This window comes from Myotis nattereri (assembly GCF_964212035.1).
Source record: "Myotis nattereri genome assembly, chromosome: 19".
In the NCBI taxonomy this organism is placed as follows: domain Eukaryota; kingdom Metazoa; phylum Chordata; class Mammalia; order Chiroptera; family Vespertilionidae; genus Myotis; species Myotis nattereri.
The window spans coordinates 15,329,897-15,344,394 of record NC_138095.1 but is presented as its reverse complement, the minus strand read 5'-3'; positions in this window follow the sequence as shown (position 1 = coordinate 15,344,394).

The following is a 14,498-nucleotide window of genomic DNA, read 5'->3' as shown; positions in this document are numbered from 1 at the left end:
GTCTTCACTGTTTGCCTGATGATTCAGAGTAAACTGACACTAATTTGAGTTTCAGCAGTGCAGAAACAATGACATTTAAAAAACCCCGATTTTCGTGCCTCTAAAAATCCATCTGTGGACTGAAATAGAGAAAAAAAAACCAAAAACCTGATAGGGTTGAGAATCTTTTCAGTATGAGAAGTGGCTGAGGATTCACACTGAAATCAATGGACATAAGAACAAACCTGTAAAAGCCCAGAAGAGGACTTTTATTTAGAAAGCCATGTGTAGTAGGGGGATTACTGCGTGTTCAGATTTCACCCCTGTCATTTATTAGCTGTGTAGTCTTGGAGAGGCCATCGGAGCTTTCTGCATTTCCGTTTCTTCATTTGTAAAATGGAAATAATATGTCTTTAAGATTGTGAGGATTGGTAGCAATATATGTAAAATCTTTCACTCATAAACTTATTACTTGGTAGCTATTGTTGTTCTTTGAATATTTAATCTCATGACAGATGTTTGGTAAGATGCATAAATATACATATATTTCCAAACAAACCAATTATTCTCTCAGTGGAAGCAGGAGGCAAGGGTGGAGTCGAGTGTCGGAATTAACTGGCCGGGGTTTCCATGCTGCATGTAGAGTCCTGCCTCCCCCAGTCAATCCCATGTGATCCAACGTTACCACTGGGGATGTGTCATTACTGTCTTGTGTGGAGGCCTACTGACTGAAACACTGAGTCTTTCTCTGGGAGCTCTGATTTAAATACTTGCATAACATTTTGCTTCATATCTACTTACCATAAAGATGAACTTAGTTATTTATCCAAGTAATGAGCACATTTATATTGCCTGAGATTGACAGGGAATGACGGATTTACTTCACATGTATGTATAAATTAAATTAGCCTTGTGGCAGATTGCTTTAAAAATGTGCTTGATTTTTCTTAGATATTTATATACCAAATTCAGGACTTCAAAAAAAAGTGTTGGCAAGAGGTGGGACAGATGACTTAGTGGTTTTAAGGACATCTATAAAACTATTTACCAGTTAATTTAACCAATTCTCTTCATGGCTATTTAAAACCCCTCCTCGAGAGTTATCTTCCCACTCAGTAATAGCATTAGGTGGTAGAATTTTGTTTTAACACAGCTTGCTACTCCATGATTTTTTTTTTAATATATTTTATTGATTTTTTACAGAGAGGAAGGGAGAGAGATAGAGAGTTAGAAACATTGACGAGAGAGAAACATCGATCAGCTGCCTCCTGCACATCTCCTACTGGGGATATGCCCGCAACCCAGGTACATGCCCTTGACCGGAATCGAACCTGGGACCCTTCAGTCCGCAGGCCGACGCTCTATCCATTGAGCCAAACCGGTTTCGGCCCTACTCCATGATTTTGACTACACAAAAGTTCATGTCATGTAGCAGGAAACATGACTATGGACCATAAAAAACCTGATATTTCTGTGTTTTTTTTTTTAATTGAATTTGTTGGGGTAACATTGGTTAATAAAATTATGTAGTTTCAGGGGTACAGTCTTACAATACATCATCTGTATATTGTGTGTTCACCATCCCAAGTCAAGTCTTCCTTCCATCACCATTTATCCCCCTTTTATCTTCTCCTACCTCCTCTCACACCCCCCCCCCCTTCCCCTCTGGTGATCACCATACTGTTGTCTATAAGTTTTTGTGTGGGTGGGTGCTGGGTGCTTAATCCCTTCACTTTTTTTACCCAGACCCCGTCCTCCTCCCCTCTGACAGTTGTCAGTCTGTTCTCTGTATCTATAAGTCTGTTTCTGTTTTGTTTGTTAGTTTATTTTGTTCATTAGATTCCACCTATAAGTGAAATCATATAGTATTTGTCTTTCCCTGACTGGCTTATTTCATTTAGCATAATACTCTCCAGGTCCATCCATGCTGTCGCAAAGGGTGACATCTCCTTTTTTATGGCTGAGTAGTATTCCATTGTATAAATGTACAATAACTTTTTTTTTTTATCTATTCATCATCTGATGGGCATTTGGGCTATTTCCAAATAATCTTGGCTATTGTAAGTAACGCTGCAATGAATATTGGGGCGCTTATATTCTTTTGAATTAGTGTTTCGGATTTCTTCAAACATATTCCCAGAAGTGGAATTGCTGGGTCATAAGGCAGTTCCATTTTAAATTTTTTGAGGTAACTCCATACTGTTCTCCACAGTGGCTGCACCGATCTGCATTCCCACCGGCAGTGCACGAGGTTCCCTTTGCTCCACATCCTCACCAACACTTGTTTGTTGATTTATTGATGACAGCTGTACTAACACGTGTGAGGTGATATCTGATTGTGGTTTTAATTTGCATCTCTCTGATCATTGGTGACATTGAGCATCTTTTCATATGTCTATGGCCATCTATATGTCCTCTTTGGAGAAGTGTTCGTTCAGGTCCTTTGTCCAATTTTTAATTGGATTGTTGTTGTTTTTGGTGTTGAGTTTTATAAGTTCTTTATAAATTTTGGCTGAGTAGTATTTCAGTATACTGAACCCCTTATAAAAAAAACAACCCTGACATTTTAGTCTGTAATGCTAATCTCTTGTCATAAATGTCTGAAGGGAGTCTATATTATTTGTTTTAGCTACAATTCCTTATAATAATCCTAAAAGTAGAGATTTCCATTTACCCACTATTGGTCCTATGACTGTAGACTGGAATCGAACCCGAGGCCCTTCAGTCTGCAGGCCGGTGCTCTAACTACTGAGCAAAACCAGCTAGGGTGCTTTTTTTTTTTTCTTTTGAGTGAACACTTCTTTATTGCTTGCAAACTGAAGTGCTGAACTAGTTGCTTTTGATTTAATTTCAAGAGCTGAAATTTTGTTAATTTTGGATGCCTTTGCTGGGTCCTTTCCCCTTTCCTCTTTCATTAGTGCAGTCATTTTTTGGAGTTTACCAAAGATGAGGCAAAACTAGGATAAGAGAAGCATACAAGCTTTTAAGTGTTTGTGTGTGTGTGTGTGTGTGTGTGTGTGTGTGTGTTTCATTTAAGCATAGCACTTTTAAGATGTTTGTTATGGAATTCTAAAGTTGAAAAAAATTATAGCATCCCCCCTCCCCCAACCCCCCCGGCTTGTAGGCAGAACGTAAGCCGTACTAAATTAGCAAATGTTCTACATGACATTCTCCAGGAAAAAGAAATATATCAATTTAAACTATCAAAACAAAAACTTTAAACCACCAACTATAAATTTTTAAAAAATATTTTAAATATATTTAATTATTAACTATATATTTTAAAATAATATTTTTAAAAATTGGGACCCCTGTCCCTGTGTGAAACATTTTTATATCTCAGAAAAGTTTAAAATTCAAATATATGTATCTATATCGATATAGATGTAGATACTCCAAGAGTTAAGATGTCAGAGATTTAGGAAATGAAATCACAGTCTCTATTTTCGTATTTTACTTTGTCTCCACTCAATGCATTTTTGTTGTGTAAGTGCATGAGAAACTGCTTTTTGTATTAGTAGGCTGCAGATTCCAACTCTGCTCATCATCTATCTCAGAAAATGAGTTGGAAAAAGAGATGTTAGAAAATTAAGCAAAGGATCCAACCCATGGCATTCTTAAAGTCTAAGACCCAAGTTTTATGACATTATATAAAGAATAAAGTTAAAACTCTCTTCTAAATCTCACCAAAAAAACCCCAAAACAACCCCCTCTTGTTGTTCATGGAAGCCAATGTTGACAAGTCTTAAGGGAAGAGTCTGGCCACAAGGAGGTAAGGATGTATCAGCGTATGGAAATGGATTTTACAGACTAAGGTATGGCTAGTGTTGTGTACATAGGAAACATGAGTATAGTGCAATGTGAATAATTTAAGAAATATATAAAGACATATATCTAAATGAGCATTGTATATTTCAGGAAGTCTGTCACCTTCGAAGCTGTATGGTTAATCTCACATTGCTATTATTGTACCTAGAAATTTGGAGTTCTTTTGGGATTATTTTATGGCACTTAACACTTTTCCTTTGGTGTTCTTGATTTTTTGTTTGTTTTTGGAAATAGCCATTAATGAATATATCAGGTAATAATGTTGGAGTTAAGACTAACTACAGTGGGGCCTTGACTTACGAGTTTAATTCGTTCCATGATGGAGCTCGTAACTCAAATTACTCGTATGTCAATTCAAAAGTGAACGAGTGAGACACGTGATGTTGTGGCGTTCACTGTGACGTTCGCTGGGCCAACTAGCGGTGGGGTATCTGAAGCTGGCTGGTAACCCGAATTTTAGCTCGTAACTCAAAGCAAAAAATTGGCCGAGAGACGGCTTGTATCTCGAAAAACTCGTTAGTCGGGACACTCGTAAGTCAAGGCCCCACTGTATATGGGGTTAAAAATCAGGTGCTACCATAACATAATGAGAATGGCTTTTATACCTGGTTTATACGTTGACACTGAAAATAATTAACGAAGGATTTTCAGAAAAGTTTTGCACAGAGGAGCAACTGTGGAATAATGCGCCTCTTCTAGGTTGGTTCCCTCTGCTGCTGTGTTTTTTCCCATGGTGTGTGTATGTGTGGTGTGTACTAGTGTACCTGTGCGTCTCCTGGATGAGTGTGTCGTTGAATTCTTCCTTCGGCCATCCTGTTTACTGTGGTCCAGAGTAATGTCACAGCGTAGCAACGTGCAGCCCAGCAGAGCTGTTCCAGCGAGCTTTGCTTCATTTCTGGGAGACAGGCTAGCTGTGGGCAAACTATGGCCCGCGGGCCGCATCCGGGCCGTTTGAAATGAATAAAACTAAAAAAAAAAAAAAGACCGTACCCTTTTATGTAATGATGTTTACTTTGAATTTATATTAGTTCACACAAACACTCCATCCATGCTTTTATTCCGGCCCTCCGGTCCAGTTTAAGAGCCCATTGTGGCCCTGAGTCAAAAAGTTTGCCCACTCCTGGCTAGAACTAAGGCCGAAACTGCTTCTCAGGCTCCCCCAGTTGGACTAAACCTTCATGCTGTATTGTGCTGTTTGCAGAGATCCTGTGATCTTAATTGATTTGTTTTTCTACTTCCTAGTTCATCAAGACATTGTATCTTGATCATTTCTTTGATTTTTAACTTCCTATCAAAGTTTTCTGGGATGCAAATTTTCTTCACACAGGCCAGTGTGTGTTTTTACTTACCTTTAGACTTATGAATCCATTTGTGGTGATTATGTACTGACTATCTAGTCATCTGTGGTTGATTTGTATGTCAGCTCATAAAGGGGCATGGAGTCCCATTATCAATGCAGGCCCACTCTTCATGGTGCTCCAGCAGCCGCGACGAAGTGTGTCTGACCTAATTAATACCCATCACCAGTTTGAGCAAAGCAGGGGCCCCAATGAAATCTAGACGCTTTCAGTTATTTTTATGCAGCCAGGTTAAAAGATGGAAGAAGCTAGGAAACTCATATCGCCATGTTTCAGGTCTCTAGGGACCTTGTAACTCAGCAGGTAGCATAACAGTTGTGACGGGTCCACTGCTCAACCAGCATTGACTCAAGTTTATTAGAAATTTCTAATTCTTCTCATTTTGCTTTTTCCAAAATATTTGTGTGTATTAGAATATACTTCATGGAAATGAGTTTCTCCTTGAGGTTTTATTTCCTTGTTATTAAAACCAAACCCCTTTCATAACTGCCCGGGGAAAATGTGTTTCATTTGGTGAGTTCTAAACAAAGCACTGGACTTACTAACAGCTGTATTAATTTTATAACCTAACACTTACCGGGAGCTCTTTTCACGTGTCTGCATATTCCTTCTTTTCATTCTTCATCAGAGAAGTTTAGCCAAGTGTCTGCCTGGCTCTTTAGCTGTCTGTTCAGGTTAAGCTAGTTCTTAGCAAACTTAAAAATGTTGCTTTTAGCATTTGTTTTGTGGTTACCATAACTCTTGTTTTTCCCCAGGAAACCAATTCCAATGACAAACTGGAAAATCTGCTGAGTGCTGGATTTGTGGCAAGTGTTGACTCTGTGATGCTTTCAAAGTAATCCCCTTGCAACTTGCTGCATTTTGTCTTTTTGATAATTGCTCCCACAGCACTTTGTAGAATTTCACCGGTTGTGTGCAGCTGTGCTTGTAAATATTTGTAAGGCTCCTGTACGACTCACTGAGGATTCCAGAATTATCTTATCTTCACAGTTCTTGGTTTCCTGTGCTCTGGAAGCAGGAGGAAATATCTCCTTGAAAGAGAGTGGAACAGGAACACTTGACTTTTTTTGTGAAACATACAAATACTGTGACTGGCCCTAACTCCACGCTCGCCCAGACCTCCTCTTTGGTGTGTAATTGGGACCACATTGACTCCTATTGCAGCCAGCAGCCCTTCCCGGCTGCCTTTTTCTGCTTGTGACCTTTGATCTCAGCGACCTTTCCTGGGGTTAGTCCTAGGCCCTTCATTGTGTTGGGGCTGAAGTGGCTCATGTGGAGTTGATTATTTCTCTGCTCATTTGGCCTTTTTGGTGCCATAACTCCCAGTCACTTCCATTTTCCTCTCTACATTTGAGGCTCCGCAGTGAAGGGAAGCGCTTTGCCGGCAGCAGGATCGGTTTGTATGCCTGACTGACCCGATTGAGACTCCAGGAGTGGGGGAGGGTTGTGAAACCTGTAGGTGTCAACGTTCTTTAAGTTGATCTGAATGATTGCACCGTCATTAAGTGCTAAAACGTGGGTGCTGCGGAGAGCTGCATTTCATCCCGAGGGCTCTGAATTCTGGAAGAAGAGAGCTCCGCAGGTTACTGACCTGGGCCTGGGAGTCTGGTGTCCTGCAGCTCGACTTCTGTATGTACCTCCTACCCCTCTGAGCTGTCAGTTGCACATGGCTGCTTGAAGGGGTTCTTCAGTTGCCGAAAGAACTGGGAAGAACCCCAAGATGAATACGCTAACTTTGGATGGTGTATTTGTTGGAACTAGATTTATGGTAGCACTTTCTTTGCCCCTCCTTTCACCCTCCTCCTGCCCCTGCCCATTCTGGTAAAATCACTGAAGGATGGATGCCAGCTGCTCCTCTCATTTTTCAGGACCCCATGTGGACAGCATGAAGACTGTCACTGATCAAAGGCTTCGTGATCACGAAGGAGTCGGCAGTTGAGGAATGTGTCTGATTGCCCTAAACTGCAGTTGAAAGATAGATGTGTGTGAAACACAGGGACATTCTGAAACTCATTTAAAACAAATCTGTTCGATTCCATCCCTGGAATATCAATTTCGGTCTTTTCTTTTTGTGTTTAAACTTTGCTTTTTATATTTTAGTAGTATTGATAATGTGAATGATTTTGAATGAGGAATTGCTACCCCTTCAAATGTGGTGTTTTTAGGGTTCAGCCTGAGGCCCCCTTCTCAATAGCGAGTCAGTTCTTTTTTTTTTTTAATTTGGTTTTATTGCTTAAAATATTACAAAGAGTAGTGCATATGTCTCCCCCCCCCCCCCTTTTATCTTCCCCCGGCCTCCCCTACCCCCCAGTGTCTTGTGTCCATTGGTTATGCTTATATGCATGCATACAAGTTCTTTGGTTGATCTCTTACCAGCCCCCCCCCCCCCCCCCAACCCTTCCCGGCCTTCCTGCTGTAGTTTGACAGTCTGTTCGAGTCAGTTCTGCTGTTGTCTCCCAAGTCGCTCTTAAGCAATCTGGCCTTCTTGCTGCTTGCCTACTAGATGTCTTTCTTCGAGTTCCACTTATGTCCACCCCAGCTCATTAGCTCCACACCTTAGGATACCCTCCCTCCATCCCTTGCCACCCTCAAAACAGCAACAGCAGCGCTGGCCAGTTTGCTTACTGGTTAGAGTGCTGGCCCACGGGCAGAAGGGTCGAGGGTTCGATTCCCGGTCAAGGACATGTACCTCAATTGCAGGTTCTATCCCCGCCCCCATTGGGGCACATGCGGGGAGGCAACCAATCCATGTCTCTCTCACTGTGATGATTCTTTCTCTCTTCCCTCCTCCCTCTCCTTCACTCTCTCTAAAATCAATGGAAAAAGGATCCTCGGGTGAGGATTAAAAAATAAACCAAACGACTACAACAAAAAACTAGCAACAGCAAACCACGGAAAGCCCTGCTGCTCCTCATGTATTTCTGTCGTCGGAAACGTCACTTCCTCGCTTGTACAAGTCACAGATCTGGACAGCAGCCTTCCCTCCTTTATTTATGGCAGAGGCACTGGGGAAACAGAGAAGTGGGCAGATAATGGATTCCAAAGATGTGTAAGAGATTATATTCTGTCCCAGTCCAACTCATTCACTATCCAAGTTCTGTCAGTTCTACCTCTTAAACATCTTTAAATATACCCATGTCTTAAAAAGTAATTTTTAATTTTTTAAATGGATCCCCTGATAATTCTCTAGCACAGGTCCCCATCCTCTTTCCCCACAGCCTTTGAACCTGTCTTCCCCTCTTCGGCCACTCTTCACCTTGCAGCGTAAACGATTGTGGAAAGCCACAAGTCCAGTCTGGTCCCTTGCCTGCCTACAAGCCGTCACTACTCCCCTGAGGATAAAAACCAAACCGTAACCTAATTTATAATGTTGTGTTTTTTTTTATACTCAAGCTTTCACTCACCTCTGTGACCTTAACTCTCACTGCTTCCTATCCTCCTGTTCTTACTCTACTTTCCAGCCCACATTTCCTTGCTTCTACCTCTAATTCTGCACACACTCGATTCCTTCTGCTTGGAATGCTCCCCTCCCCTTGCTTTTCATCCCCTCTACCCTGCCCTGACCTTATCCATTGATTCACCTCGCTGCTGTCCTCTGAGAAGTCTCCAGCCCTCTCAGCCGAGGTTAAATGACCCTTCTGTTTTTCCTACAGCACCTGTACTTCCCTTATTCTGCTCCCCTATCTCTCCCTCAGGTAACTACTTTAATTCCTGAACACCTTTATTTCCTAAAAGCATTGCCTCTTAGCAAAAACCATTTCCTTTGATTTTGATGGAAAAAGTCATGAAGTGGTCCGTTCCAACCCAAGAACGTGAAACAGTTTCCCAGATAGAAAAAGAAATCAACTAAGCAATAAAACCAATTTTGTATCGGTGGTAAACAGTGTTTTGAAAGTAAATAAATACAGCTTGTTCTAAACACATTGCAGTGAATTTATTGTGCTCAGGAAGGAGAAAGAGGACTTGAGGGTGATGACTGGTGAAGGAGGGCTGGTGAGGAAGTCCTTCCCAGGGGGCGGAAAGGCAGGAAATCTTCCTGACTTGCAGACAGGAAGTCCTTTTAAGGCACATAGCTTTCGTGCATTCACATGCTCCTAAAAACAAAGTTACAGCCCAGCCGGTGTGACTCAGTGATTGAGCATTGGCCCATGAACCAGGAGGTCACCAGTTTGATTCCAGTCAGGGCACATGCCTGGGGGAGACAGCGGATCAATGTTTTTTTTCTCATCAATGTTTCTATCTGTCCCTCTCCCTTCCTCTCTTTCTAAAAAATCAATAAAAACATATTAAAAACAGACAAACAAAAACACACAAAGTTACAGTACAGAAAAATACCTTTATGACAAAATAAAGGCTGAACATTGGGAGTGCTCCCCAGCTGGTGGAAATGTTCACACGCACGTCACATGGGACATGAGAGAACATGCTCACTGTGCCCCTCACTTGGCATCTGTACACGAAGCACCGTGTTTTGGATCCATCCACACATAGCAGGCCACTCCAATCCTTCTGTGGTTTCTGACCGAATACCACGGTGTCATGTAAACTGGTGGGTGTATCTTCTCCCAAAGGAGCCATACAAACGACTGATCCTCAGGGAGATGGAGGTCCCGTCTGATTTGTTCATGGCCGAGTTCCCAGCACAGCACAGTGCCTGACACATAATAGGCCCGTACCAAGTACAGTGTGTGGAATAAAAGGTGAATTCATCTGCTTTGAACTCTTTTAATACTTTTTACCCTCTCATTGCACGTGTGGCGCTTTTCTTTATTCCAAAGTTATGTTCACACCCTCTTTTCTCAATTAAGTCTGCGGTAGCCTCGAGTTCAGGCATTGTGACTTCTTCATCTTCTCTCTGTACCCCTCACAGGCTCTCGGCCAAAGTTGATCACCTATGTATGGAATTAATTGATTGAGTGAATATTTCCTGGGAAAAATTGGGGTTCTTGGAGAAGCCTGCAGGAAATACTAGCTTCCTCGCTAATTTGTTCAAATACTCAGAATGAAGAAAACGTCGACAGGAGATGTAAAGTTGGATGTGATTAAGATCAAGGTTGTTCAGTGGGTTAAGAAATGTATGGCATGTTTGACTTCCCTAATTGAACTTGTGCTGAATTAATCAGTACTTAATAAAAAAATTTAAGTAGACATGTTTTCTTTTTTCCTTTGTAGTTGGTACAGAAAACTCATATTTTCTCAACAGTTAAGAAGTAGCCTGGTTTGAAATACGGTCTGAAAATAAGGATCAGTTCTTTTAAAGAAGGAAATTACTGTTTTATACAGAATGGGATGCCTTTATGAAAGGAAACTAACTTAAAGTCTCTATTTTGAAGAACAATCCCAATCCCAAATCCAAGTTATTGTTCACAAGTTAATCATAGTTGTTCCAAAGCCTGAAAGAAAACTAGGAAAGTTTGATATAGGAGTAGAGGGAGGGGAAAATTCAGAGACAGCTTTGATTGTCCTTAGGAAAGCCAAGGCACTGCTTCAAAAACAAAGGAATCAAATCTAGAAATTCAGGAAAGAGTTTTCCCAGAGGATTATTCTGGCAGCGTGTTGAAGGGTTATAAAAGCATTAAGTTCACCGCTGAACAATAAGTTAAGTAAATGTTAGGGAAGTGTTTCCTTTCTTATTACCTTTAGCTTCCCTTTGCCAACAGAAATGCCTCAGAGCCTGGGATGGCATAAGAGTATAGTTTGTTGTAGAAGACAAATTGCCTTCTATGTGGGTGTGAGGGGGAGACTTACAGGCCCATAATTTAGGAAATGCCCGCTATTCTCGAGAAACTTCAGGCCAGGACTCAAGGAGCAATGCTTGGGGCGTGTGAAGGTGGGGAGCTCTCCAGAAATGTTTTCCAGCATGCAGAGAGAGTTGTCCCCTGATCTGTAGGTTTAATGGGCACTACACTTAGCTGTTTCATTTTGTTTTGATTTTTTGGTTCCCTACTCTCTTTTCTGGAGAGACTGGACTACCATATACTTTCTTCTCAGACGCTTACATCAGCTCCTCAGAACTACAGTGAGCCCTGGCCAGTGTGGCTTGGGTGGTTGAGCATCATCAGTGCACTTCGAGATTCCCCTTCAGGGCATATGCCTGGCTTTTGGGCATGACTCCCAGTAGGGGGCATGCAGGAGGCAGCCAGTGGATGGTTCCCTCTCATCGATGTTTCTCTCCCTCCCTCTCCCTCCCTCTCCTGTCCTCTCTCTCTTTCTAAAACCAATAAAAACATAAAAAAAGAATTGCAGTGAAATAATAGAATTATGTTGGCTATTAACTTCCTCTGCAGATATGAAGGAGGCAGCAGAACTTCCCATGGTCATGTTCATTTCCTTTGAGACCAGTGAATTGGATAAGTCTTAACAGTTCTGTTTTCACATGGGAAATTGATCGGGTCTTTGCCGAAGTGCAACAGCAAGGCAAGACTGAACCAATTTAAATCCAACCCCATGAGTTATTTTACTACCTCCAGTAGTTTAGGGAAGTAGAAGTATACATGTGCTTCATAGACAAAAGCATTAATGAAGGGTCTAAGTTTTGAAATGAATGGCAATTTACTATTTTGAATGCTAGCAAATATTGCCAAAAGTGTCAGCAGTTTTTACATACAAATTTTTTTTTTTAGAGAAATACATGTTATAAATTAAAGTCACACAATATAACAGTAATCTTCTATCCTACTTTAAAATAAATCTGGGGTAAAAAGCAGAGATTTTTGTTATCCATGATATTTTTTGTAATTGAATGTTCAGATTGACAGGGTTTGATAAATGTGGCACGGACAGTGCTGATTCTTTTTGTATTACTGTTTTACATTTTTAAAAGTTTATTTATTGATTTTAGAGAAGAAGGGACTTGCTGTTCCACCTGTCCAAGCATTCATTGGTTGATTCCTGTATGTGCCCCAATAGGGGATTGAATCCCCAACCTTGGCATATTGGGACAGTGCTCCAACCAGCTGAGCTACCTGGCCAGAGCCTTGAATTACTTGTATGTAAACTTAGAATATTGTTAGATTTGACAGTGAATGTTGCTTTATGACCAATCAAGTATTTTAATTAATTGCTCAAATTCATATTTTATATTCACTCTTTGCTTACCACAGTGTAGGGATCTAAACTATATGCTGGTGAGTGGGAGTCCCTTCACACTGTGTTGATGGTGGTTGTTGGGGATAGGGTTGTACATTGTTGCTGTCTTTTTATTTTTGGAAAAAAAATTTGACTATATAAAAAAAGTCTTAAAAATGTTTGTGCTTCTTGACCCAGTAATGCCACTTAAAAAAAAAAAAGTGGTTAAAGATTTATGGACAAAGATATCCATAGTGACATTATCTGTATTAGCAAAAAAAAAATAAAAAAAAATACAGATATATTAAAAAGTGTAGGCTAACTGTTCAAAAGTAAATTAAACTACATTCAATAAAATATAGCTATTACAAATTATGTTTAAGAATAATTTTAATAAGTAAAAATCATTAGGTAAATGAATAAAGCAGGATTTAAAACTTGTATATATGTTATGATCTCAGTTATGTAAATATACACATATGGAAAGGATTAGAAGGAAAAGCAACAAAATGTTGATGTGTTATCTTTGGGTGATGAAAATGTCATGTTTAATTTTTTTTGTATATTTATGTAGTCCACATTTTCTATGCTGAATGTGATTTTTTGTCAATGAGTATTTGTAGTAACATGTTAACAACTTTTTGCTTGTAAAAGTAACATATTCATTATAGAATATGTGAAAAAACTTGAATATTTTGTTTGAATATTATGTTATGTACCTGGCATTATGTTAACCACATTGGGTGCTTTAAAAAAAATTCTAAGTGGGAAAAACCCTGAAGACTGAAACAATGAAAGTGTGATTAAATCAGAATTCTATTCTATCTGGTTGATTGAAATCAGAATTCTGTTTTTAATTTGTGCTGAGAATATTGGAATGTTAAATGCACTAGAACAGAGGTCAAACAGCAAGTTATGTGCTAAAGTGGTGAGTGGTGCGGTGGGCTGAGGTGCAATTACCATGGCTGTTTCCTAGTCAGAAAAGAGGACAAGAGAAGGATGGGACAGCTTTTATGCAGGGAGAATTAGGATTGTTGTTTTCCTTGCTAAGGTAAATTTTTATGGGTAAGAAAGGTGACATGCATGTTAAAGCCACAGATCTATGTGAAATGGCAGGGACCTTGCTCAGTTGTGGTAAACTGGCCAAACAAATTGTTCATTTAGTAGGGCAGTGCAAGACATATATACTTATGTATAAATTATAAATATATAAAACGTAAATATGTACATTTTATGTAGTTATATATTACATATAAGTGATATATATATATAAACTTGCTAGTCAAATAGCATTTATACTAATATCGAATTTCCTTTTTTGACAAAGAATACTTTTAAAAATGACATATCATTGAGCAATTTTCCAGTAGTGCAATAGAACTCAGGGCCTTCCTCTCATTATCATAATTCTTTAACAAACTGAGCAAGGTTGCCATTCATAAACATAAACCAAGTTAATAAATATTTAGTAAGTGATTGTTATGGTCATAAGTTCTTTCCAACTTCCAGAATCAACACATAGTGTGTTGTAGTTCTGGTCAAGATGACGGATGGGTAAACGTGGTACTTGGAATCTATCCCAACCACATCAAAATTATAGAACAATCATCATTGAGAACCACCTGAAATCTAGCTGAACAGAAACCCTGCAACTAAAGATATAAAGAAGAGGCCACATCAAAACTAGTTGGAGGGGCAGGGACGTGAACGGCCTGGTCCCAAACCCATGTGTGGTGGTTAAAAATGGGAAGGGATATACTGACTGTGGTGGTCCTCCTGTGGGCAGTGGTCCCAGCCCCACACCGGGGCCCCCGCCTAGGGTTCCAGTGTTGGGAAGGGAAGTCCCCCTAACTTCTGGCTCTGAAGACCAGCAGAGATTATGGCTGAGTGAGATAGAGGGCTTCTGGGGTCCCAAGTGTTCCTCTTAAAGAGCCCATGCGTGGACTTACTCCGACTCACTTGCTCTGAGCTCCAGCGCAAAAATAGCAGCTCGAAAGGTGCATCAGGGACATATGGGGAAGAACTGAATTATCTGGCTTCTGGTGAGGGCTGAAGGGCTAGCTTCTTCTCCGACAAGTGCTGCCAGAGGCTGTTGTTACTTTGCCGAGCCCTCTCCCCAGAAAGCCGGCAGGCAGGCACCATATCTGAGTCTCTATCAACCTGGCAAACATTTTTCACTCTGCCCTGGTGATTCCTGGAGGCCTGAACCCACCCAACTTTTGGCTTTTCCATACAAACAGCCTGTCTTGGCTCATGGTTTCCTAA